Genomic DNA, 24,400 nt, shown 5'->3' on the forward strand with positions numbered 1-24,400 from the left:
CTGAATTCTCCTTTGACATTAATATGACTGCACTTGCCCCTTTCTGGTTAATATCTTCCCCATCTATCTTTTCCATTGTTTGGCTTTTAATCTTCCTGTGTGCTTTGGGTGTGTCTGCTGTAATGAACACATAGCTGAGTTTTGTTTTTTGTTTTGTTTCTTAAATAACAATTAGGGCCTTACCTGGAGAATTTAGTCCACTTACAGTTGTTGTGATTTGTAATTTAGTTTTATCTCTAACATCACATTTTGAGCTTTTGATTTATCCGGTTTCACTTGTTTCTTTCCCACCTCTTCCTTCATCTGGGCTGTTTTGCTTTCCTCTGCTAATGGATTCTTTTCCCTCTGCTTCCTTCACAGGTATGCACTGGGTCTGTTCTGCGGCGTCTGCCATATCTAATACGTATTTAACCACAGTTACAGATGACCAACAGCCAGTCTTCTCCTGGACAACAGGCAGGACTTGCAGTCCCGCTCCCAACTTACATGCTATTGTCACCTGGCATTTCAAACCTCACCTGCTTTATTTTTCCAACAAATTGGCTTTCTTCCATGTATAATCATTGATTTAGATTGTCACACATTTTTCTTGGCTCATGCTTTTTCCTTGTAACTCAGATGAGGTCTCATCCCTTCAGTTTGAATCATCTTCAGAATCCGCTTAGAGAGGGTCATTCAGTGTGAAATCTCAAGTTCGTCAGGCACTTTCCCTTGTTTTCCTTGGCATAGAGTTCTTGGCTGAGCTGTTTAATCAGCGCTTTAGAGATATTTTTACTGTAGTTTTCCACTGTTGATGGTAAGAATTTCATCATTCATACAACAGCCATTCATCTGCAGGTTACGCTGTCCTAATTTTTTTTTTTTAATCTACTCCTTTTCTTCATTAGCTATATCTACATCTATGCCTATATACATTAACACAGTTTGGATTTTGTTGGACTTCTTAATCTCAGTATTGGTGTCTTTCAACAAATTAGGAAAATTCTCACCCCTTACTTCTTTAAGTGCTGTCTCTTCCCCATTCTACTATTTCTGGAATGTTTTATTCAAGTATGTGAAATTCAGTTATATTTCTCCTATCTTTTTCAAATTGTTTGGTTATGTCTCTTGTTCCCTGCTTAGATTTTAATTCTTCCTTTCTCTGAATAAAATACTTTTATATTTTTGTCATTTCAAACATCTGAAGTCTTTGTGGCTCTCTGTCCTCCTGCTGTCCATGGTTTCTCACATCTCCTTGATTTTACATACTTCGTAATCACAACGTGCTCATTTTCTATGGAACTTTGTGTTAAAAAAAATTCTGAAGGCTGAGTTAGGTGAATCCCTCCAGAAAGCCCTTCCATTTCCTTTTATTAGTGGCTGGGTTGCAATGGGGGTATACCAAACTGGGACCACTATAGGTTAAATTCTCCACTTGTAGACTTGCAGACCACACAGGGATGCCTTGTGCTTACTGTTCTCATGGTGCTCTCTCCCTTCCCACCTATCTGCCTCCACCCAACTGAAAGTGTGAAAGACAGCATCCCCTTTGTCCCCCATGTGGCGGTTTTTTTTCTCATTGGCCCCTACACCACGGTGGAGCTTTTGAGAGCTCACTTTGGTGCAGGATGGTCTCATCTGGGCTTTATCTCTTGCCCCAAGCCCTGTGCAGCCTTCAGAGATGCTCAAGCTCTAGGAGATTCTGAGACACCTTCAAGCAGTAGTGAATGAATCCCTTCATTTTGTGATTCTGCAGATTCCTTACTTTTTTATCATTTAAGGATGCATCTAAAAAGATATCTGTATCTATATAAAATTCAGCATTTCATTTGCTGCCACTGGGAAATCTAATCAGGCTATCTAATCTGCCATACTACTGGAAACAGATCTCCTACTTGGCCATTTATTTCAAATCAAATGTTCTCCACTTTTTTTGGTCTCTAGGAATCTCCTCTAAGAATAACATTTCTAAAAGCACTGGATTGCAAAGAAAAGCACTAACATCAAAAAAAGCTATCAACATTTTAAAATTTATAGTATAGTAATAAGTGTTTCTTCATGCTATAAATAAGAAGAACTAGTGGCAGGTCTACACTACTGTAATTTCAAAGTGAAAATATTTGGAGACATCCTTAACAAGTATAATTGGATGACGTGCCTGATTGCCATGAGTGGCAGAGTCCCAGGTAGGAGCTAATACTACTGAAGTCTGCTGCCTACATTTATAGTTGAAAGAAAGGCTAAATTTGAGTCAGGGGTTAGTAGAAAAAAATGTTTATTTTCTCCTCAATGAAATTCGTGAAACCCCTTATTTAAAAAGATTTCCAGACCAATTCCTGTGTGACGTCCAGAGTAAACATTTCCAGTTATCGCTAGGGTAGGGATGAAAACACTTGCTGTGTCCTGTGAGACCTGGCTCCGCCTGCCTCTCCCACTTCCTCTTGTCCTCCATCCCCTTGCTCTGTGCTTCTGCTGCCCAGCCCTGCTACTCTCTCCCCCTGCAAAGTTCTCCGCATCTGCCTAGGTAACGCCCAGACCTTTCAGCGCTCAGCGCTGCTGCTCCCCTCCCAGTCGTTCAGGGCGGTGTCTCAGGTGCTGATGCAGCACCACTAGGATACAGCACCTTCCCCTAGAACATGGTCACGTGTGATTATCTGATGCATGCCTCTCACCCTGCTAGACTGCAAACCACAGGACAGGGATCATGTCAATCTTTCCTTACTGTTAAATCCTCAGAACCTAGCTCAGAGCATGGCAGAGTAAGTGCTCTTTAATATGTGTTGAATAAATCCTGTCTACAAAGGAAGGGAAAAATTGATTTAGTCTCACTTTTACATATGAAAAAAAATGGAGGCCAGAGAGGCTGAATGAGACACCTCCAGGGATACGAAGTGAATTAGGAACAGGGATGATAACTCAGAATTGCTGTCTGTTGGGAAAACAGAACAGTTTGGTCAGGGCCCTCGCCTTGGGTCCAGTTGGGTGTGGTTCAGCATGTCCATTGTAAGCAAATTGTGAGAGAGAGAGAGAGAGAGAGAGAGAGAGAGAGAGAGAGAGAGAGAGTGTGTGTGTGTGTGTGTGTGTGTGTGTGTGTGTGTGGAGTTAGTGTGCATGTGGAGTTACTGCACTTTTCAGTATTGTTGCTATTCATGTGTTCTTCAGAGAGAGAGAGTGAGTGAGTTTGTGAAGCAGGCTGGTTGGCAGTTGCCCAGGCAGCCATGCTTTCCAACCTGCAGCTTCCAAGGACCTGTTTGCTCGTTACCTAGCTCATAGACCTGTGTGTGAGGTGTCTGGGGACCCAGCCTGGCATGTGAAAGGTTTGTGACCCAGTCTGTGAATGGGCTTGAGGGTTCTGGGAGCTCCAGACCCAGCCCTAGCTCAACAATCGGCCCAGTCGGCAGGATTACTGGCAGGTAAAAGAGCCCGACAACTGTCCTGGTCGTGTACCTAGACAACTGGTGTCATGAACAGGTAAAAAAAATCTCCACAATTGGCTACATCAGCAGGATTTTGACATTAGCCATAGTGTGACACTTGGCATAATCGGCAGGATTCCAGACAAGAGCCTAGTGCCATACAATTGGCGTAGTCTGCGACAGGATTCCGAGCAGGAACAGGAGCCAAAAGCCCTTGGACGGAGGAGGCTATGTGGCTATCCTTGAGCATGTGGTGCCCAGTGGCCACTTTTCTGCTGCCCGGAGCCTGGCTGCTACTCACTATACTGCAAACTGATCAAGATTTGTGGCAGAGATCAGAGTTGTTGCAAGCACAGATGAATGTCCTGGAGGACAATGTGCAGCAAGTAACTGGTCACTCCTGCCTCTCACACCAGGGAAGATGACCAACCCAGTGGTGAGTTGGGGAAACCATGCATCTCCAGGCATGACCTGTTGTGCATGAGAAATTGAGACAGTAAAGCAGCAGAAACAGGGAGAGCTCCTGGTGGTTGCAACTATGAGATCTACGGGTGGATGGTGTAATATGCTTTAGAGACTATGTAGTAAACACATGTTGCATTTGCCTGAAGGCAAATGGCTCAGAGGTTGCCACTTAAACCCAATGGCTGGCTGGGTGCTGTAAAACCCGAGAAGAGTGCCACATGCAGATGGGCAGATGACTCGAGGGTGGGTGCTCCTGCAGAATTTCAAGTATGTTTTCACCTGGTGAAAAGGTGGAAAAGTTAGTCTTCTTTACTATGCACTTGTCTCGTTGGCAGCGGTTTCAAAAGACCCACAAATATGCACAAGGGTGAGACAGCCACTCCTTGATGGACTGGGCGAATGCAGCTGTTTGAACTGTGGGAGAATGCTGCAAAAAACTGCCTAAGACCGTGAGTGAATAGCTGGTGTAAGCCAAGCTGATTGAAGTAATTCAAAAGCCAGAATGTAAAAGAGAAGCAGAGTGTAAAGATTTGGAAAATCTGCAGCCTGGCCATGTGATAGAGAAGCAGAGAGCAGGAGAAAAAATGCAAGGGTGAGGCAGATAAACTGTTTGCTAAAGACATTAGTTTGCTGATGAGGCAGCCAGATGCTAAAAACCAGGACAATGGGGGAAAAAAGCCCTAAAGGCATTTGGTAAGTCTGGATGGGCCCACCCATCACAGGCCTTGAGGGCATTTGAGAAGTTTGGGAGAGCGCCCCTCCCATCCTAGAAGAACTGAGTTGTCCTGGAGGTCAGACCTGAGGTGTCATCCCCCTCGGCAAACTGCTCCCTGCATCCCAGGGGCTCTGGCTGGAGCAATCCTGTCTGAGCACCTCCGAAGAAAAAAAGCTGAAAACCTTGGTGGTATTCACGTTGTGTTAAGTTTGCAGGCCAGCAGTATGTGAGAGGAGAGCAGTGGAGGCATGTCAGCCTCCGCCTAGATTTCGGAAGATGTATGAAAAAGCTGGGGGACTCAGGTGGAGACCTGCTGCAGGGATGGAGCCACTATGGAGGTCATCTACAGAGCAACGTGAAGCAGGAAAGTGGGGCTGGAGCCCCCACAGAGAACCCCCACTGAGGAAATGTCTAGTGGAGCCAGGATGGAGGGACAGCCACCAGGAGCCCAGAACCATGGGGCTGCTGGCAGTGTGCAGCGCCTCCCTGGAAAAGCTGCAGGCACCAGGGGAGCTCAATGGGCTGCACTTGGAGGAGCTGTAGGAGCGAGGCTGCCCAACGCTTTAGGGTCCAGGTGCCCCAGTGTGCTTAACGTTTGCCCTGTTTGGGTTTTGGATTTGCTTAGGGACTGTTTTTCCTTTCTATTCCTCCCTTCTGGAATGGGAATGTGTACCCAATGTCTGTCCCACTGTATCTTGGAAGTAGATAAACTTGTTTTTGACTCTTTACAGGTTCACAGCTGGAAGGACTTTTGCTTTTGGTCTCAGATGAGACTTTGGACTTTTAAGTTGGTGCTGCAACAAGCTAAAGCCTTTGGGGACTGGGATGGAATGTGTAATATGTAAATCTAAGGGTAATTTATCCTTGTTAAGGGAACATGGCAGAAGATTCTGAACACGTAGTTTTTACGGCAAGGACCCTGAAGGGGTGGATTGTTGGGAAAATAGAATAGTTTGGTAAGGGTCCTTGCCTGGGGTCCAGTTGGGTGTGGTTCAGCACGTTTACTGTAAGCAAATTGAGAGTGTCTGTGGAGTTAGTGCGCATGTGTGCCAATGTATCTTTTTAGTTTTGTTGCTATTCGTGTGTTCTTCAGAGAGAGAAAGTTTGTGAAGCAGGCTGGCTGGCGGTCAGCCCCGGGGAGCCATGCTTTCCAACTTGCATCTTCCAAAGAACTTTTGGCCAGTTACCTAGATCATACACCTGCGTGTAAGGGGTCTGGTGACCCAGCCTGGCATGTGAAGGGTTTGTGACCCAGTCTATGAACGGGCTTGAGGGGTCTGGGAGTTCCAGACCCAGCCCTACCTAGCTTTATAATTGGCCCAGTTGGCAGGATCACGGGCAAGTAAAAGAGCCCGATGACTGGCATGTTCATGTAGCTAGACATCTGGCGTCACAAAGAGGTTGAAGAGCTCCACAACTGGCTACATCAGCAGGATTCCAACATTAGCTGTAGTGTGACAGGGTCTTTCCCACACATTATCCCCCTGCCCAGGACAAGCAGCCCCCTGCATCAGCTTATCTATGTGCCACCAAGGCAGGGTCCTACCTCCTATCCACAGTACATAAGCCTTTTGGGCCTGGAGTTTCCTGAGCCTGTGCTCAGCTTGGAAAAAGCAAACTAATGTTTCCCCCATGCAACCACAGCACTTGCAGCTGTCTCGCGAGCAGGAGTACACTGTGACCAAGGGTGACACTTGTTTTAGCTTGGTCAGGGGTCCTTGGCCAAATCATACCACCTGCTCCTCTGAGTGTCCTTTATATTAAGAAACACTGTCTTCCTCTGTGGATTAGATTTACTCTCCAGGATTTTGAAAACCAGCCATTTTCATATAAAGCTTTCTTTAACAAAGGACAAAAATGATACTGACCAAGAGATAAAGATTGAAAATAGGAGGAGGGCATGTGCCCAGGCATTGTGATGCCCCCCTCCTCCTCCCCCTCCATCTCTTCAAGACAAGACAGAGTAGAGGTCACTTCTTGGGGAGGGCAACCAGGCCATCCAGGGGAACCAGGCTGGGGACCTCATGTCTGGAAGAGCAGAGTCCAAGGAGTTGCCCCATTGCTCATTTTCAAATATCTGAAGGGCTGTCAAGAGAAAGAGGTCTTTTTCTTGATCTTGGAGAGCCCCAGGGCAAAACCAGGACCCACGAGTGGCTGCTCAGTATAGATGATTTTAGCTCAAAAATGTAATAATGGAAGAGGCTGCTTCACAAAGTTAGGTGCTTCCGCAGCGTGAGCAAACAGTTGTCTAAGTTGTTTATAGAAATTCCTTCATCTGAAGCTGAAAGCTTCTTAAAGTCTGAGACCATGGCACACCCAGTGGTGGTGTTTGGGCACAACAGCAGCTCACTTCTCCACCCCCGTCGGGGGCTTTGATGAACAGATCTGGCGCCCGATTCCTCTGAAACCTTCAGTAAAACTTTCTCTTGGATAAAACTAAGTGTATTTACATAAAGAGGGCAGGCGAGACTAACCAAAGGAAGATTATTAGAGACAAAGGAATCCACTGCCCTGCTCTGGCTACACACAAGTAAACAAAGGCTGCAGGAAGTCAACTGACTTGCTTACAAATAGGCGACGCTGTTCAAGCAGTGTAGTGACATGCCTGCTTCTCTCGTCCTGGTTATCGCCAACAGAGAAGGCCAGAACTGTGTTATAAAGAGCTGTGTCTTTCCATTGGAAACATATTTGTTCTTGTAGATCCCTGACACAGCTGCGCTAAGATGCTGAGGACAGAGAAAAGCACATCGTGACACTGCTGCTGTCTGCACCGGTGCTAAAATGAAGTCGAGGAGCAGCCGTGTAAGCAGCAGACGTGCGGTGGTGATGGACTTGGGGCACGTTCCCGCTGTGAGACACGTGCTGTGCACTTGACGTCGTTCAGGGCTTGGCTGTGGTGGTGGTTTTTAAGCTGAGCTCTCTCATCTGTTCCTTTCTGATTTCCAGCTCCTTTTCTTGTTGAGAAACAAATTTTGTGACAATAAACTGAGAAAGGTGACATGGAACATGGTAGGTGTCCATTCTTGAAGAAGCCCACATGTTGAGAGGAATGACGCTGAGGGGTCCTCACTGTGCTGATGACAGACAACCTTACCTCCTGCTGTGTGGTTGGTGAGGCCAGAAATAAAGAATTTGACCAAATGTCCAGATGTGGCCCTCCCAGCTGCAGCGGATGCAGACACGGTCTGTCCTGGGAAGTGATAAAGAACACACGACCTGCCGCCTGGCTTAACATCTGCATATCACATCACTGCCCCTTGTCACCTTCCAAAGCAGAGAATCGGGCATCACCACCTTTATCCCTAGATATATTTTACATCTCCAAAGACAAGCTTTTATTTCACTAATATTTAATTAGTGAAATTCCACTTTAGTAATAACTTAAATCCATTAGGTAGATTCCTACTTAGTCCTTTTTAATGCATATTGTTTTCTTCCCTTTATTTAAAAATCATCTTTCAAATTCAAGTATTGTCAGAAAGACAGCAGAGGGCATACAGCCCACAGCATGGTGCAGCTGGGATATTTAATTTAACTGGAGACCTTCTAGCATCATTTGATATTATCACAAGACTTCTTAAGCCTATTAAAATGTTAACTTATATTGATAAAGATTTTCAAATCTGAAGCAGCCTTGCATGCCTGGAATACACCCCACTTGCTCATAACATATAACCCTTTTTGTGTATTGATGAATTCAATTTGCTAACATCTTATTAAAACTTTTTGCATGTAATTGAGGAATGCTGGTCTGTAGTTCTTTTTCTTGCACTGTTTGTCCGGCTTGAGCATCAGGGCAATACTGGCTAAATAAAATGAGTTGGGAAGTTCCCTCCTCTTCTAGTTTCTGGAAGAGACTGTACAAAATTTGTGTAAATTCTTAAATGTTTGGTAGAAAACTCCAGTGAATCTTTCTGTGCCTGGAGATTTTTTCAGAAGGTTTAAATTATAACTTCAATTTATTATAAAACTATTCAAATCATGGATTTCATATTAGGTGACTTGTGGTGGTTTATACTTTCCCAGGAGTCAGTGCGTTTCATCTAAATTGTAAAATTTCTGTACTCAGGTTGTGCCGAGTATCCTCTCATCACCCTTTTCACGTCTGTTAAGCGATGCCCCTTGTTTCATTCCTGTTGTTTTGTCAGTCCTGCTAGTGGTTTGTAAATTTTATTGACATTTCCAAAGAGTCAGGGACTGTTTCTTTGATTTTTCCCTGTCATTTTTTTCAATCTTTCTTTCTGCTCCTTATTATTTCCTTCGTTCTGCTTGCCTTGGGTTTATTTTGCTCTCCTCTTTTTAGTTTCTTGAGGTGGGGGCTCAAATTACCGATTTGAGGTTTTTTTCCTCTACTGCAACAAACATTTTGGTGACACAACTTTTCCTCTCAGCACAGCTTCAGCTGCATCCCACAGTTGTTACATATTTTCATTTTCATTCAGTTCAGTATATTTCTTAAACATTATGATTCTGGAAACTTCCTCTTTGGCCCATAGATTATTTAGAAGGGTGTTGCTTAGTTAACAAGTGTTAGGGAATTTTCCTGTTACCTGTTACCTGATTCCTAGTTTGATCTCACTGCAGTCACTCTATATGATTTCAATTCTTTTAAATGTATTGAGGTGTGTTTTATGGTCTATCTTGGTATGCATTCTGTGGGCACTTGAAAAGAATGTGCATTCTGCTACTATTGGGTGGGGTTTCCTGTTGGTGGATGGTATTGTTGAGTTCTACATTCTTGCTGATTTCCCGTCTGGTTGTCCTATAAATTGTTGGCGTAGTGGTGCTCACATCTCCAACCGTAATTGTGGATTTATCTATTTCTTCTCTAAAGTCTACCAGTTTTTACCTATTTTGCAGCTGTTATCCACAGCATGCACATTTACAAATGCTTTGTCTTCTTGGTGGACTGACCCTCTTATACTGTAATGTCCCTCTCTGAACTGCAAGTCTTTTGCTGTGTGTGTGCTCAGAAGTCTACCTTACTGTTAATGGGATCACTCCTGCTCTTTTCACTTTTTCATGGTATACTTTTTTCTACCCTTTTACTTTCAATCTACATACATTGTTCTATTTGAAGTGAGTTTCCTGCATACAGGGGTACTTCAAAAAGTTTGTGAAAAAAGAATTAAAAGATAATACAAATCTTTCCATGAACTTTAAAGTATCCTCATAAGGTGGACCATTAAAAAAAAAAAATCAACGGGGCCGGCCTGTGGCTCACTTGAGAGAGTGCAGTGCTGACAACACCAAGTCAAGGGTTAAGATCCCCTTACCGGTCATCTTTTTTAAAAAAAGAAATCGATCCAGCCCTTATGGTGTGATTGTCTGCATCTCCATGGGACTCAAGAGAGTTCTCACCCTTACCAGAAGTGTCCCCTGGACTTTGTACTTCCCAGCCTCCAAAACTTTTACTCCAAATAGAAAGTAGTAAAACAGAGTGGAGGTCAAGACGGCGGAAGAGGAGAGCCGCCTGCCGCTTTTCTGCCACGAGTAGAAGCAGCCCGAGGCCCGCGCCAGATGCAGCTGTAGCAGAATCGGCGCAAAGGAACGGCTTCGAAAGGGTGTCTTTACCCTGCCGAGAACCGGGAATCTTCCCCCAACCTGCGTGCGCGACCCGCCGGTGCGCCACAGCCCGCGTCCCAGCCACAGCTGCAGACGTGGAAACATGGAGGCCTGAGCCGGCGTGTGTCACCCCAGGCTGCAACGGTGACCGCGGCTTCTGACCCCCCGCCCCCACCCGCTGTCCCTGGAGCTGGAAGCGAATCAACTGGCAGCCGAGACAGGGAGACGTCCAGCGGGAGAGGCAGAAACTCTGCAGAGACCACACGCCCTGTGGGCCGCCACTGCCTGATCCAACAGGTAGGCTTCACCACCGCCACCCGGCTTCATTCCCAGCCCAGCCCAGTGCACACAGAGCAGGGAGTCGTCCAGCAGGGGAGGTGGGAACTCCACAGGGTCCACGCTGCTGCCGTGCAATCCAGCAGCAGGTAGGCTTCACCGCTGCCACCCAGCTCCATCTCAAGCCTGGCCTAGTGCACACAGAGTAGGGAGACATCCTGCAGGGGAAGGGAAAGCTCTGCAGAGACCACACGCTCTGTGGTGCCTCCGCGCATCCCAGCAGCCCGGGCCAGAGTGCAGGGAACAGGGACTCACTGAGGTAGCGATACCAAATTGGCAACCACAGCAACATCTTATTAGTCAGTCAATAGTGTCAAACCTGTGGACTGTGAAACCGCCTGCCACAATGAATAAACATCAAAGAAAAGATACCAGAAATACGAAAAATCAAGAAAGTACACCACCAAAAGATAATAAATCTCAAGCTATAGATCCTATAGAACAAGAAGCCCTTGAAATGACTGACAAGGAATTTCGAGTGATAATTCTAAGGAAACTAAATGAGATACAAGAAAACTCAGCTAGACATCATGATGAAATGAGGAAAAGTATACAGGACCTGAAAAAGGAAATGTACAAGGAAATCAATGTCCTGAAAAAAAATGTAGCAGAACTTGCCGAACTGAAGAAGTTATTCAGTGAAATAAAAAACACAACAGAGAGTTTAACCAACAGGCTTGTGGAAGTTGAAGAGAGAACCTCTGAACTTGAAGATGAACTGTTTGAAATAACACAAGCAGACAAAAAAAAAAAAAAGAAAAAAGAATCAAAGGCACTGAAGAAAATCTGAGAGAGATATCAGACAACCTTAAGCGCTCAAATATCCGAGTCATGGGTATTCCAGAAGGGGAGGAAAAAGGAGATTGAATTGAAAACATATTCAACAAAATAGTGGCAGAAAACTTCCCAGGTATAGGAAAAATCACAGATCTTCAGATCCAGGAAGCTCAACGATCTCCAAACCTATTCAACCCAAAAAGGTCTTCTCCAAGGCATGTTATAGTCAAATTGGCAAAACTCAGAGACAAAGAGAGAATCTTAAAAGCTGCAAGAGAGAAGCGTCAAATCACCTATAAGGGAGCCCCAATCAGGCTAACATCAGACTTTTCATCACAAACCCTAAAAGCCAGAAAGGAATGTGATGATATATTCAAAATACTAAAAGACAGAGATTGTCAGCCAAGAATACTCTACCCTGCAAGGCTATCCTTCCGAAATGAAGGGCAAATAGTATATTTCTCAGACAAACAAAAACTGCGGGAGTTCACCACCACACGACCACCCTTACAAGAAATTCTCAAGGGAGTACGGGGTTCAGTTCCTGAAAAATAACTACCACTGCCATAGAAACCCAAGATAAAACTAAACCCACTAGTATAATAAAAATGTCATTCATGAAGAGAAAAAAACAAACAAAAAGGCTATCTACAACCTAAGGAACCAACAAACACAGAAACCAAACCAGTAAATCAGAAAGCAAGGAAGAAAAGACACCTAAGACAACCAAACAACAATCAAAAAAATCCTAGGAATAAATCAACACTATTCAATAACAACTCTTAATGTGAAAGGCTTAAATTCCCCAATCAAAAGACACAGACTGGCTGACTGGACCTAACTATATGCTGCCATCAAGAGACCCACCTCACTCATAAAGACTCACATAGACTAAGAGTGAAAGGATGGAAAAAGATTTACCATGCAAACAGAAAAGAAAAACAAGCTGGAGTAGCTATTCTTATATCTAACAAAATAGACTTTAAACTAAAAACCATAAAAAGAGACAATGAGGGACACTACTTAATGATAAAAGGACTGATCAATCAAGAAGACATAACAATCATAAATATGTACGCACCCAATGTTGGAGCAGCCAGATTTATAAAACAAACTCTATTAGACCTAAAGAAGGAAATAGACACTAATACCATAATAGCAGGGGACCTGAACACTCCACTGTCAATATTGGACAGATCACCTAGGCAAAGAATCAGCAGACAAACACAAGATTTAAACAATACTCTAGACCAATTGGACTTGGCAGATATCTACAGAACATTCCATCCAACGACCTCAGAATATTCATTCTCATCAGCACACGGATCATTCTCCAGGATAGATCACATATTAGGTCACAAATCAAGTCTCAACAAATTCAAAACAATTGGAATTATCCCATGTATTTTCTCAGACCATAATGGATTAAAACTAGAAATTAATAACAAACGGAACTCTGGAAACTATACAAACACATGGAAATTAAACAGCATTCTACTTAATGACATATGGGTCCAAGAAGAAATCAAGCAGGAAATCAAAAAGTTTATTGAAACTAATGAAAATAATGATACATCATACCAAAACCTGTGGGATACTGCAAAAGCAGTATTAAGGGGGAAATTTATTGCATTAATTGCTCACCTCAGAAGAATGGAAAGATGGCAAGTGAACAACCTAACACTTCACCTTAAAGAACTAGAAAAACAAGAACAATCCAAACCTAAAGTTAGCAGACAGAAAGAAATCATTAAGATCAAAGCAGAACTTGGAGAGTTTCAAGATGGCAGCGGCTGCGGCGGCTGGCACGGAGTAGCTGAGGTGTAAAAGGCGGCCACTGGGCCTCAGGCAGCCGGGAAACTTGTGGACCTTCCTATCACCATCTCTTAAGGGAGGACTACAGCTGCTGGCCGGTCGTGGGGGCTCAACGCCACTTTGCCCCCGGCAGGAGAGGCTGCCTCATTTACAGGCAACAGCTTTGAAGTGTGGAGCAGGAAAAGAACTGATTCTTAGCTGCAAAAGCGAGTCTTGAAACAGGGAACACGGCGCCAGGGCTGCTGTGGATGCAGCCAGGATCCCGGAGGCTGGGGCCGTGCTGAAGGCGGCCAGCTGCCCTATTCAGGATTCGAGGTTTCAGACCGGCATTAAAGAAGACTCCTGGGAGCACCCGAGCCGCGCCACGACTGAACAGCCCGAGGCGGCAGCGCCGAGAACACGGAAGGCGACAAACCAGAGACAGAGAGCGAGCACCCGACCTGGCACAGCACTGTGAGTGATCCCTGGCACAGCTCTGTTCGGGGGGTGGATGCCCACGCAGCTCCCGCCTGCACCACCAGGCCACTCACCGCCCCGGTGCTGCCTCCATTTTCCCAGGTGCGGGCAGCTCCGCCCTACACGGCCATCACTGAGCCCATTTGCTTGGCCTGGCGCGGGGCTTTCCGGAGCCTGCGGGCCGGCCTCCTCTCCCACTCCCTCCGCGGTTCTCTGGCGGGGCTGGGGGCGTGGGGCGTCCGGACCAGTGTTGGGAGGGCAAAGAAGTACGGGCGGGCCGACTGTCACTCCACCACACCCTGGACTCCGGCCCCGGTAAACTTCCTGTTACTGGGAGGCAGATACCATCTCTGCGGCCACCAGTTTGGAAAAAAGCCTAACGAATTTCTGGTTGGGAATAGTGTGGTAGGAGAGTTCCCAGGTCCTCTTGAACCTGCTGGAGAGCAGGCTGCAGGCGGGCACTAGACTCGGTTTATACCCGGGGGATACAAAGGTGAACAAGACCTGAGAAAGATCTACACAGTGCTACAAAGGCACCCAGAGAGACCGGTCGTCTGTGCCTAGCAGAAACCTGGTAGACTTCCTGGGCGAGGCGGTGCTGAGCAGGGTCTTGAAGGCCCAGCTGATAGACGAGGGGTGCAGAAGACACACCCCAGCCCAGCACAGTGTGCACAGAGGGGGGAGACGTGCGGCCAGGGAGGCGGAGACTCGACAGAAACCACACACCGGTGGGGTCGCCACTGCACGATCTAACAGCCTGGGCCAGAGCACACGGAACGGGGAGAAGTCCTGTACAGGAAGTGAAAGCTCAACAGAGATCACACACCCTGTGGTACGTGATCCACCAGCCCAGCAGAGTCCAAGCTGACCAGAAATGTGGATCCCCGGAGAAGCCCAAGACCCGAGGCAACCACAGACACAAGACACTAGAGGCCAACTGAGCAGTCACAGCGGGAGCCATACCAAATTGGCAACCACAGCAACATCCTAGTTAGTCATTAGTCTCAAACCGGTGGACTGTGAAACCCCCTGCCACAATGAATAAACACCAAAAAAAAGACACCAGAAATACAAAAAATCAAGAAAGTACACCACCAAAAGTTAATAAATCTCAAACTCTAGATCCTATAGAACAAGAAGCCCTTGAAATAACTGACAAGGAATTTCGAATGATAATTCTAAGGAAACTGAATGAGATACAAGAAAACTCAGCTAGACATCATGATGAAATGAGGAAAAGTATACAGGATCTGAAAGAGGAAATATACAAGGAAATCAATGTCCTGAAAAAAAATGTAGCAGAACTTGCTGAACTGAAGAAGTTATTCAGCAAAATAAAAAACACAACAGAGAGTTTAACCAGCAGGCTTGTCGAAGTTGAAGAGAGAACCTCTGAACTTGAAGATGGGCTGTTTGAAATAACACAAGCAGACAAAAAGAAAGAAAAAAGAATCAAGGACATGGAAGAAAATCTGAGAGAGATATCAGACAACCTCAAGCGATCAAATATCCGAGTCATGGGTATTCCAGAAGGGGAGGAAAATGGAGATTGAATTGAAAACATATTCAACAAAATAGTGACAGAAAACTTCCCAGGTATAGGAAAAATCACAGATCTTCAGATCCAGGAAGCTCAACGATCTCCAAACATATTCAACCCAAAAAGGCCTTCTCCAAGACATGTCATAGTCATATTGGCAAAACTCAGAGACAAAGAGAGAATCTTAAAAGCTGCAAGAGAGAAGCGTCAAATCACCTATAAGGGAGCCCCAATCAGGCTAACATCAGACTTTTCATCACAAACCCTAAAAGCTAGAAAGGAATGGGATGATATTTTCAAAATACTAAAAGACAAAGATTGCCAGCCAAGAATACTCTACCCTGCAAGGCTATCCTTCCGAAATGAGGGGCAAATAGTATATTTCTCAGACAAACAAAAACTGCGGGAGTTCACTACCACACGACCACCCTTACAAGAAATCCTCAAGGGAGTACTGGGTTTGGTTCCCGAAAAATAACTACCACTGCCATAAAAACCCAAGAAAAATCTAAACCCGCTAGTACAATAAAAATGGAATTCATGAAGAGAAAACAAGCTAACAAAAACACTATCTACAACCTAAGGAACCAACAAACAAAGAAACCAAACAGTAAATCAGAAAGCAAGGAACAAAAGACACCTAAGACAACGAAACAACCAATAAAATGCTAGGAATAAATCAACACCTTTCAATAACAACTCTTAATGTTAAAGGCTTAAATTCCCCAATTAAAGGACACAGACTGGCTGACTGGATCAAAAAGCAGGACCCAACTATATGCTGCCTACAAGAGACCCACCTCACCCATAAAGATTCACACAGACTAAGAGTGAAAGGATGGAAAAAGATTTACCATGCAAACAGAAAAGAAAAACGAGCTGGAGTAGCTATTCTTATATCTGACAAAATAGACTTTAAACTAAAAACCATAAAAAGAGACAATGAGGGACACTACTTAATGATAAAAGGACTGATCCATCAAGAAGACATAACAATCATAAATATGTACGCACCCAATGTTGGAGCAGCCAGATTTATAAAACAAACTCTATTAGACCTAAAGAAGGAAATAGACACTAATACCATAATAGCAGAGGACCTGAACACTCCACTGTCAATATTAGACAGATCATCTAGGCAAAGAATCAGTAGAGAAACACAAGATCTAAACAAGACTCTAGACCAATTGGAATTGGCAGATATCTACAGAACATTCCATCCAACGACCTCAGAATATTCATTCTTCTCATCAGCACATGGATCATTCTCCAGGATAGATCACATATTAGGTCACAAATCAAGTCTCAATAAATTAAAAAAAATTGGAATTATCCCATGTATCTTCTCAGACCACAATGGATTAAAACTAGAAATTAATAACAAACAAAACTCTGGAAACTATACAAACACATGGAAATTAAACAGCATTCTACTTAATGACATATGGGTCCAAGAAGAAATCAAGCAGGAAATCAAAAAGTTTATTGAAAGTAATGAAAACAATGATACATCATACCAAAACCTGTGGGATACTGCAAAAGCAGTATTGAGGGGAAAATTTATTGCATTAAATGCTCACTTCAGAAGAATAGAAAGATGGCAAGTGAACAACCTAACACTTCACCTTAAAGAACTAGAAAAACAAGAACAATCCAAACCTAAAGTTAGCAGACGGAAAGAAATCATTAAGATCAGAGCAGAACTGAATGAAATTGAAAACCAAAAAACAATTCAAAAGATCAACGAATCAAAAAGTTGGTTGTTTGAAAAGATAAATAAAATAGACAAACCATTAGCATGGCTAACAAAAAAAAGAAGAGAGAAGACTCAAATAACAAAAATTAGAAATGAAAAAGGCGATATTACAACTGATTCATCTGAAATACAAGGAATCATTCGAGAGTACTATAAACAACTATACGCCAACAAATTTGAAAATCTGGAGGAAATGGATAAATTTCTGGACACACACAAGCTCCCAAAACTGAACCGTGAAGACGTAGAAAATTTGAACAGACCAATAACAATAAAGGAGATTGTAGCTGTTATCAGAAGGCTCCCAACAAAGAAAAGCCCAGGACCAGATGGATTCACAGCAGAATTTTAGCAAACATTCAAAGAGGAATTGACACCGATTCTTTACAAACTATTCCAAAAGATTGAAACGGACGCAAATCTCCCAAACTCATTCTATGAAGCAAACATCATCCTGATACCAAAACCAGGTAAAGATATAACCAAAAAAGAAAACTACAGGCCGATATCCTTGATGAATATAGATGCAAAAATCCTCACTAAAATACTAGCAAACAGAATACAGGAACACATACGAAAAATTATCCATCACGATCAAGTGGGATTCATCCCAGGGATGCAAGGTTGGTTCAACATACGCAAATCAATAAATGTGATACACCATATTAATAAACTCAAACACAAGGACCATATGATCATCTCTATAGATGCTGAAAAAGCATTGGATAAAGTTCAGCACTCATTCATGACAAAGACCTTCTATAAGTTAGGTATAGAGGGAAAGTATCTCAACATAATTAAAGCCATATATGCCAAACCCACTGCCAATATCATCCTGAATGGGGAAAAGCTGAAAGCTTTTCCTTTAAGAACAGGAACTAGACAAGGATGCCCACTCTCACAACTCCTATTCAACATAGTGTTGGAAGTACTAGCCAGAGCAATCAGAGAAGAGAAGGAAATAAAGGGCATCCAGATTGGAAAAGATGAAGTCAAACTGTCCCTGTTTGCAGATGACATGATCCTATATATCGAACAGCCTAAAACCTCTACAAAAAAACTGTTGGAATTGATACATGATTTCAGCACAGTAGCAGGATACAAAATCAACACACAAAAATCAGTAGCATTTCTTTTCTCCAATAGTGAACATGCAGAACGAGAAATCAAGAAAGCCTGCCTATTTACAATAGCCACCAAAAAAATAAAATACTTAGGAATTGAGTTAACCAAGGAGGTGAAAAATCTCTATAACGAGAACTACAAACCACTGCTGAGAGAAATTAGAGAGGATACAAGAAGATGGAAAGATATTCCATGCTCTTGGATTGGAAGAATCAACATAGTGAAAATGTCCATACTACCCAAAGTGATATACAAATTCAACGCAATCCCCATCAAAATTCCAAAGACATTTTTCTCAGAAATGGAAAAAACTATTCAGACATTTATATGGAACAATAAAAGACCACGCATAGCCAAAGCAATGCTGAGCAAAAAAAATAAAGCTGGAGGCATAACACTACCTGACTTTAAGCTATACTACAAAGCTATAATAACCAAAACAGTATGGTACTGGCATAAAAACAGACACACTGACCAATGGAATAGAATAGAGAATCCAGAAATCAACCCACACACTTACTGTCATCTGATCTTTGACAAAGGCACCAAGCCTATTCACTGGGGAAGGGACTGCCTCTTCAGCAAGTGGTGCTGGGATAACTGGATATCGATATGCAGGAGAATGAAACTAGATCCATACCTCTCACCGTATACTAAAATCAACTCAAAATGGATTAAGGATTTAAATATACACCCTGAGACAATAAAACTTCTTAAAGAAAACATAGGAGAAACACTTCAGGAAATAGGACTGGGCACAGACTTCATGAATACGACCCCAAAAGCACGGGCAACCAAAGGAAAAATAAACAAATGGGATTATATCAAACTAAAAAGCTTCTGCACAGCAAAAGAAACAATTAAAAGAGTTAAAAGACAACCAACAGAGTGGGAGAAAATATTTGCAAAATATACATCTGAAAAAGGATTAATATCCAGAATATACAAGGAACTCAAACAACTTTACAAGAAGAAAACAAGCAACCCAATTAAAAAATGGGCAAAAGAGCTAAGTAGGCATTTCTCTAAGGAAGATATACAAATGGCCAACAGACATATGAAAAAATGCTCAACATCACTCAGCATCCGGGAAATGCAAATCCAAACCACATTGAGATACCATCTAACCACAGTTAGGATGGCTAAAATCCAAAAGACTCTGAACGATAAATGCTGGCGAGGCTGCGGAGAAAAAGGAACTCTCATACATTGTTGGTGGGACTGCAAAATGGTGCAGCCTCTATGGAAAATGGTATGGAGGTTCCTTAAACAATTGCAAATAGACCTACCATACGACCCAGCCATCCCACTGTTGGGAATATACCCAGAGGAATGGAAATCATCAAGTCGAAGGTATACCTGTTCCCCAATGTTCATCGCAGCACTCTTTACAATAGCCAAGAGTTGGAACCAGCCCAAATGCCCATCATCAGATGAGTGGATACGTAAAATGTGGTACATCTACACAATGGAATACTACTCAGCTATAAAAACGAATGAAATACTGCCATTTGCAACAACATGGATGGACCTTGAGAGAATTATATTAAGTGAAACAAGTCAGGCACAGAAAGAGAAATACCACATGTTCTCACTTATTGGAGGGAGCTAAAAATTAATATATAAATTCACACACACACACACACACACACACACACACACACACACACACACACACACACACACACACACACACACACACACACACACACACAAACCGGGGCGGGGAAGAAGATATAACAACCACAATTATTTGAAGTTGATACGACAAGCAAACAGAAAGGACACTGTTGGGGGGGAGGGGGGGTGGGAGAAGGGAGGGAGGTTTTGGTGATGGGGAGCAATAATCAGCTACAATGTATATCGATAAAATAAAATTAAAAAATAAATAAATAAAATAAAATAAAAATTTAAAAAAAATTAAAAAAAAAATAAAATAAAGAAAGATCAAAGCAGAACTTAATGAAATTGAAACCCAAAAAACAATACAAAAGATCAATGAATCAAAAAGTTGGTTTTTTGAAAAGATAAATAAAATTGACAAACCATTAGCATGGCTCACAAAAAAAAAGAAGACTCAAATAACAAAAATTAGAAATGAAAAAGGTGATATTAGAACTGATTCATCTGAAATACAAGGAATCATTCGAGACTACTATAAACAACTATACGCCAACAAGTTTGAAAACCTGGAGGAAATGGATAAATTTCTGGACACACACAAGCTCCCAAAACTGAGCCATGAAGATATAGAAAATCTGAACATACCAATAACAATAAAGGAGATTGAAGCTGTTATCAGAAAGCTCCCAACAAAGAAAAGCCCAGGACCAGATGGATTCACAGCAGAATTTCAACAAACATTCAAAGAGATATTGACACCGATTCTTTACAAATTATTCCAAAAGATTGAAACAGACGCAAATCTCCCAAACTCATTCTATGAAGCAAACATCATCCTGATACCAAAACCAGGTAAACATATAACCAAAAAAGAAAACTACACGCCGATATCCTTGATGAATATAGATGCAGAAATCCTCACTAAAATACTAGCAAACAGAATACAACAACACATACGTAAAATTTTTCACCACAATCAAGTGGGATTCATCCCAGGGATGCAAGGTTGGTTCAACATACACAAATCAATAAATGTGATACACCATATTAATGAAGTCAAACACAAGGACCATATGATCATCTCTATAGATGCTGAAAAAGCATTTGATAAAATTCAGCACTTATTCATGACAAAGACCCTCTATAAGTTAGGTATAGAGGGAAAGTATCTCAACATAATTAAAGCCATATAACAATCCACTGCCAATATCATCCTGAATGGGGAAAAGCTGAATGCTTTTCCTTTAAAAACAGGAACTAGACAAGGATGCCCACTCTCACCACTCCTATTCAACATAGTGTTGGAAGTACTAGCCAGAGCAATCAGAGAAGAAAAGGAAATAAAGGGCATCCAGATTGGAAAAGATGAAGTCAAACTGTCCCTGTTTGCAGATGACATGATCCTATATATCGAACAGCCTAAAGCCTCTACAAAAAAACTCTTGGAGTTGATAAATGATTTCAGCACAGTAGCAGGATACAAAATCAACACACAAAAATCAGTAGCATTTCTTTTCTCCAATAGTGAACATGCAGAACGAGAAATCAAGAAAGCCTGCCCATTCACAATAGCCACCAAAAAAATAAAATACTTAGGAATTGAGTTAACCAAGGATGTGAAAAATCTCTATAATGAGAACTACAAACCACTGCTGAGAGAAATTAGAGAGGATACAAGAAGATGGAAAGATATCCCATGCTCTTGGATTGGAAGAATCAACATAGTGAAAATGTCCATACTACTCAAAGTGATATACAAATTCAATGCAATCCCCATCAAAATTCCAATGACATTTTTCTCAGAAATGGAAAGAACTACCCAGATATTTATATGGAATAAGAAAAGACCACGCATAGCCAAAGCAACGCTGAGCAAAAAAAATAAAGCTGGAGGCATAACACTACCTGACTTTCAACTATACTACAAAGCTATAATAACCAAAACAGTATGGTAGTGGCATAAAAACAGACACACTGATCAATGGAATAGAAGAGAACCCAGAAATCAACCCACACACCTACAGCCATCTGATCTTTGACAAAGGCACCAAGCCTATACACTGGGGAAGAGACTGCCTCTTTAGCAAATGGTGCTGGGAGAAATGGATATCAATATGCAGGAGAATGAAACTAGACCCACACCTTTCACCATACACTAAAGTCAACTCAAAATGGATTAAAGAATTAAATATACACCCTGAAACAATAAAACTTCTTAAAGAAAACATAGGAGAAACACTTCAGGAAATAGGACTGTACACAGACTTCATGAATACGACCCCAAAAGCATGGGCAACCAAAGGAAAAATAAACAAATGGGATTATATCAAACTAAAGAGCTTCTGCACAGCAAAAGAAACAATTAACAGAGTTAAAAGACAACCAACAGAGTGGGAAAAAATATTTGCAAAATATACATCTGGCAAAGGATTAATATCCAGAATATACAAGGAACTCAAACAACTTTACAAGAAGAAAACAAGCAACCCAATTAAAAAATGGGCAAAAGAGCTAAGCAGGCATTTCTCTAAGGAAGATATACAAATGGCCAACAGACATATGAAAAAATGCTCAACCTCACTCAGCATCTGGGAAACGCAAATCAAAACTACACTGAGATACCATCTAACCACAGTTAGGGTGGCTAAAATCCAAAAGACTCTGAACGATAAATGCTGGCAAGGTTGCGGAGAAAAAGGAACTCTCATACATTATTGGTGGGACTACAAAATGGTGCAGCCTCTATGGAAAATGGTATGGAGGTTCCTCAAACAATTGCAGATAGATCTACCATATGACCCAGCTATCCCACTGTTGGGAATATACCCAGAGGAAAGGAAATCATCAAGTCGAAGGTCCAATGTTCATCGCAGCATTCTTTACAATAGCCAAGAGTTGGAACCAGCCCAAATGTCCATCATCGGATGAGTGGATATGGAAAATGTGGTAAATCTACACAATGGAATACTACTCAGCTATAAAAACGAATGAAATACTGCCATTTGCAACAACATGGATGGACCTTGAGAGAATTATATTAAGTGAAACAAGTCAGGTACAGAAAGAGAAATACCACATGTTCTCACTTATTGGTGGGTGCTAAAAATAAATAAATTCACACACACACAGACACACACACACACACACACACACACACACACACACACACACAAACCAGGCGGGTGGGGGGGGAAGAAGACATAATAACTACAATACCTTGAAGTTGATACGACAAGCTAACAGAAAGGACATTGTCGGGAGGGAGGGGGGAGAGGGAGGAGGGAGGGAGGTATCGGTAATCGGCCACAATAATCAACCACATTGTATATCGATAAAATAAAATTAAGAAAAAAAAAAAAGAAAGTAGTAAAACATTTAATAAAGAAATAAATAAAGAAATAAAATAAAGAAATCAACTACTCTGCCAGTATCTCTTCATTGGGATCTTTAGATCATTTTCATTTGAAGTAATTACTGTGTTAAAGTTTAAATCTGCTTTTAACTTTAGTGTTTTATTTGCTTTCTTCTTCCTGCCTTCCTGTAGGTTAAACTGGTTTTTTTTTTTTAGAATCCTGTTTGTGCATTTGAGCATATCTTTGTATAGCTTTTTGGTGGTTGCTCTAGGTATTACATTACATATACATATTACTTATCAAAATCTACTGGTGTCGACTTTTGAGTTTGGGTGAAGTGTGGAAGAAAACATTACCTCCTTTTACTCTCTGACATTTATAATATAGTTGTCTAATTATTTCCTCTACATAGTAAACCAGGTAAGTGTTGTAAGTTTTGTTTCAAAGACAATCTAGAACACTTAAAGAAGGAAAACCTACCTCATTTGTCGATATTTTTGCTCTTTCCATGTCTTCTTCCTTCCTGATGCCACAGGATTCCTCCCTTTATCGGTTCCTGTTTGGAGAATTTACTCTGTCATTCTTGTAGTGTAGCAACAAGTTCTCATAATTCTGCTTCATCTGAAAACACCTTGATTTCTCCTTCATTCCTCAAGGATACTTTTGCTGGATACAGAATTCTAGTCACAGTTCTTTCAGCACTTGAAAAATGTGTGTCAGTCATTTCGGGCCTCTGCGGTTTCTGATGGGAACCTGAGGCCATTGTAACCGCTGTGCTCCTGGAGACATCCCTGTGTCAGTCCCCTCTGGCTGCTTCAGAGATATTTTTCTTCGGCTTGGGTTTTCAGTTTGACTGTGATGTGCCTTGGCATGGATTTCCTTATGTTTATCTTGTCTGGGGTTCACATGGCATTTTGATTCTGGTGGTGTTTTTTTTTTTTTTTTTTTGCCTAATTTGGGAAATTGTCGGTCCTTTTCTTTGCATTTTCTCCAGCTCTGTCTTCTTTCTCCTCTCTTTCTGGGACCCCCACGCATGACAGATCTTTTGTTACAGTTCCATGTTATCTGCCAGGATCTGTTCACTTTCTTCTTCAGTCTATTTTCCACTTGTTGTTCAGGCTGGTGATTTCTATATCTTCAAGTTGAGGGATTATTTGTTCTCTGCACTCTGCTGTTGAACTTATCCACAGAGCTTTATATTTAGGTTACTTTTCAGTTCTAAAATTTCCATTTATATCAACCACATTGTATATCGACAAAACAAAATTTAAAAAATTAAAAATAAATAAAAAATAAATTTCCATTTAGTTTTTTATATCTTCTAAGGTTTTCTATTGTTTCATGTTTCAAGCATATTTGTAACTGCTCACTGAAGTATTTTTATGACAGTTGCTTTAAAATACTTGTCAGATAATTCTAACATCTGTGTCAGCTTGGTGCTGACATGTTGTCTTTTCTCATTTAGTTTGAGATCGTCTT

General features: G+C 42.0%; 1 protein-coding gene across 1 annotated transcript in view; it reads right to left on the minus strand.

The window, feature by feature from the left end:
* UXS1 (UDP-glucuronate decarboxylase 1) overlaps window positions 1-24,400 on the minus strand; it is a 151,948-nt gene that overhangs the window by 23,993 nt on the left and 103,555 nt on the right. The gene's annotated exons all lie outside the window — the stretch shown is intronic.

This window comes from Cynocephalus volans, chromosome 14 (assembly GCF_027409185.1).
Source record: "Cynocephalus volans isolate mCynVol1 chromosome 14, mCynVol1.pri, whole genome shotgun sequence".
Lineage (NCBI taxonomy): Eukaryota > Metazoa > Chordata > Mammalia > Dermoptera > Cynocephalidae > Cynocephalus > Cynocephalus volans.